Source organism: Gorilla gorilla, chromosome 5 (assembly GCF_029281585.2).
Source record: "Gorilla gorilla gorilla isolate KB3781 chromosome 5, NHGRI_mGorGor1-v2.1_pri, whole genome shotgun sequence".
NCBI classification, from domain to species: Eukaryota; Metazoa; Chordata; class Mammalia; order Primates; family Hominidae; genus Gorilla; species Gorilla gorilla.
In genome coordinates, this window is record NC_073229.2 from 75,600,951 (window position 1) to 75,604,972 (window position 4,022).

Below are 4,022 nucleotides of genomic sequence, written 5' to 3' on the forward strand. Positions count from 1 at the left end.
TCTCTATTGTGTCTGGCTTTGTAATCCACAGTAGCCACATTTATGGCAGTTCCCATAGTTACCCAGCTGATGATCTCTCACCGGTAACCACTGTTCTTTGTCATAAGTTTCACATCCTTTTTGTTGTCAATTGTCCTTTCCTGTATCACCACTGTAAACTTTTTGATATAAAGAGAGCAAGCTTAGATCTTTTTAAAAAATAATTTTAAAAATTTTATTGTTTACTATTTATTTACCTATGGCATGCATAAAGAAAAATGAATGTACTACAAGTGTGAATACTATATGTAAAAGTTCAAATGAACACACCCAGGTAACCCGGACCCAGATAGGAAAATGCAGTATTGCCAGCACCACCTTCAGATTCTATCCCCAACTACCATAGATAACCACAGTTTTGATTTCTAGGAGCCTAGTTTAGCTTTGCATGTTTCTGAACTTTATTTAAATGTTTGTATGTACAAACATTTTGCTTGTATGTAGTTTAGTATGTTTATTTTCATTGCTATATAATATCCCATTTTTTTCATCCATTCTAGGGTTGGGCATTTACACAGTCTGTAATGTTTAGCTAATATGAAGAGAGTTGTTACTCACATTCTAGTAAATGCCACTTGATGAACATATATATGCATACCTCTATGAGTGGAGTTGCTAGATTATATGTATGCTTGATTGTAGAAGTTTTAAAAAGTAACTAATCAAATTAGGCTTTCAGAAAGACTTTCTCAGAGCAGTGAAAAGAATGGATGAAAGAATGGTAAGAATAATTTAGATGAGGAATGATAAGAATTTGAACTGATGATTATCAGTGAGCTAGAAATAAAAAGATGATTATGAGAACATTTGCATGGGAAAATAACTGAACTTGATGGCCTCATTAAACACGGGGTGAGGTCAGTATGACTTCTAGATGATGTCATTCATAGAGATAGAGAATCTCCTTAAATTAACATTAATATGCATCCAGGAAGTTGTTCTTGTTTATTTTGGAGATGAAGAAGTAGGACTGATACAGATAATACCTAATAAGTGGCTTATTTCCTCCAAGATGTAAGACTTATTCTTTAAATAGCCAAAATAGTGCCTGGATTCATTTACCAAATGCCATGCCTTCTAATAATTGTACCCAATGACACCTACAGAGTGCTTAAAGAGAAGACCTTGTTTAAGTCTACCTCTGTCATTTAGAAGTTACGTGGATTTGGGCTAGTTAATATTTAAAAGGCATTTTTTTTCACATGTAACACAAGGTTAATAATATACATCTTGCATAATTCAATGAGATCAAGTATATAAAGTTTCTTTTAATGCCTGGCACATAGTAATTTTAAATGATAGCCATTATTATTGTTACATTTAGTCATTACATCTTAATGCTTTTTAAAAAACTATTCATATTCTCAAATAAAGAGATGAGGCCACCTTTCTCTTCTCCACATCCTCTCAACAAATTTACCCTAAAATCTGAGCATTTGGACATTAAGTAAAAACTGACGTTGTATTTAGCAGCTTTAAACCAGGCTTGACTATTCCGCCCACCTCCAGGTAGTTTCTAATTGAAAATAAGGATGTAAGCATGCTTAGATCTTAATACGAATATATTCCAATTTTATCCAACAAGCTTATCCTGATCTTTTATTAATAAGTATCCTACAATTGCTTCATAGGATCTCAAAGTTTGCACCCAAGACGAATCATCATCCATAAAAATTCCACTATATCTTCTTGGCTTTTAAGGTATAAAACTCCACTTGTCTTGGAAACAAATTGTACAGAGTACAGTCTGGAAAAAGCTACAACTTTAGTTTTACAGCATGGGGATTATTACTATTCACCATGTGTACCTACATCTGCACAGAAAGCAAAAAGACTCAGCACAGCCTCAGCTTCCAAATTCTGAAACATTTTGTGAGACTCCATAAAAGCAATGATGATCTTGGGATCCAGCTAGATCTGTTTTTCGTGCGGTCATTTCCAGGAGCAACAAGCAAGACCAGGGGTCTCCTTGTCCTTGCTGCATCATGTTCGGATCTGCTAACTGCAGTGCAAGCTGTTGAAGGAATTTTGAGGATGAAAAATTTGAATATATTGTTGATTTCATCATTGAAACTGTCAGGATAACAGAGGAATACTTTCATAAAGCCTTTTAAATCTTCAGCTATTTGTTCCTAGGCAAAGCATCCCTTCATTCCTGTCAGTTTCTCTGTCCCCTCACTCCCTTCACATACAAATCCCATGTATCTTTGTATTTATGTAATGATTCAATGAAATAAAAATATTATAGCAGTTTTGGCTAATACTATTATAAAGTAATGTTCATTATCTGTAAAAGTTGACGGTGATATATGCCATTCACAATTCACTGACTTTTCTGATATCTGCAAAGGACTTGGGGTTAGATCTGGACTAGAACATATTACTCATGTGACTATATTCTCTGGTTTCCAGGCTATAGAAAATTGTATCACACGACTATGCTTTGTTCTCTGAAAAACAGATGGAAGGGACACTATTTTTTAAATATCAGACTGATTTTGGTGGTTTATTTTCATGTGGCTTGCAGTAACTGAAGGAAGATGAACATGTTTTAAGATGTATATGTCTCATTATATTGATCTGAAGACTCTGTAGGCATGTGTTGTTTGCTAAAACACTAGGAAAGATGAATATACACATAACAACAGCATAAAAGTGGTAAAGGCAGAAAATTCTGAGGTTGCCTCCAAATGCTTGTCTCATGAGTCTAAATTTAATATCACCCTTAAGCATTTTAAGGAATAACTTTGGGGATAATGCTGCTCCAAACTGCAATAGCATACCTTGGCAAAATCATCCCCTTACCACCACCCCAGCCATGATATCCTTCATACATTTTACAGTTCTTTACATGAGACATGAAAATAATTAAGATGAGTAGAATCTCAGAAATTCTGTTTACTACAGATGTTCAGAGTAGAGGAGTCTCTTTAGGCTGGATTTATTGGCAGTGGAGGGGGACCTATGAGTCAGACACTGGTAAAGTGTACTGGGGAGTGTAGTGGCATCCAAGTCCATTGGTTTGTAGCCACCACTAGGGTGCATTTCTTGAGAATGCTGTCATTTTCCCCAACATGGGCCTCTGGTCATGTTGCCCTCTTGATCACAGCCATCAGGATGTGGTGTGTCCACTCATTAAGAAGTCAGTGGAGCAAGCTCTATCAGTTAAATATTGAAAATCTGTCCTATAACTAAAGCTATATTCTGTTATGTTGTTTATCTGTCTATAGCAAATCCATGATTTCCCTATAAATTAATAATTCTACAAAAAGTCAAGAAAAAGGCAGAGAAATTTGTTAAAAGGAAAACCTTACACAAATTAAATTCAACAGAGTTTAATTGAACAAAGAGTAAAATTAGTTAATCAGGTAACCCCCACAAACCAGAAGAGGCTCAGAATGACTCAGCCGTTGTCTCATGGTCTAAGAAAATTTATGAAGAGAAAAAGGAAAATGACAAAAGTGAAGTATAGAAACAGCTGGATTGGTTACAACTTGGCATTTGTCATATTTGAACATGGTTTGAACAGTTGGTTGCCTTTGGTTGTCTGAAACTTGGTGATTGGTACAAGAGTAGGTTACAGTCTGTTTATACATCCAATTAGGTTACAGTGCACTATATATGGAAAAACTTTAGGCCAAACGTAAAATATGTAAGGAGGTAGCTTTAGGCTGAACTTAACAGGCTTAATGTTTTGAGTTTATTTTAGCATTGGTTTTCATGAGGACCCTGATTTCAGTGTCGGTGTCTTTGTTTTGTTGTGCTATTTTTTTGGCTTTCTGAAAGCATCCCTCTGTTATCCTGACAGTTTCAATGATGAAATCAACATTATATCCAAAATTTTCATCCTCAAAATTCCTTCCCAGCTTGCACCGCAGTTAGCAGATCTGAACATGAGGGAGGAAGGGCGAGGAGATCCCTGGTCTTGCTTGTTCCTCCTGGAAATGACAGCACGAAAAACAGATCTAGCTGGATTGTGAGAA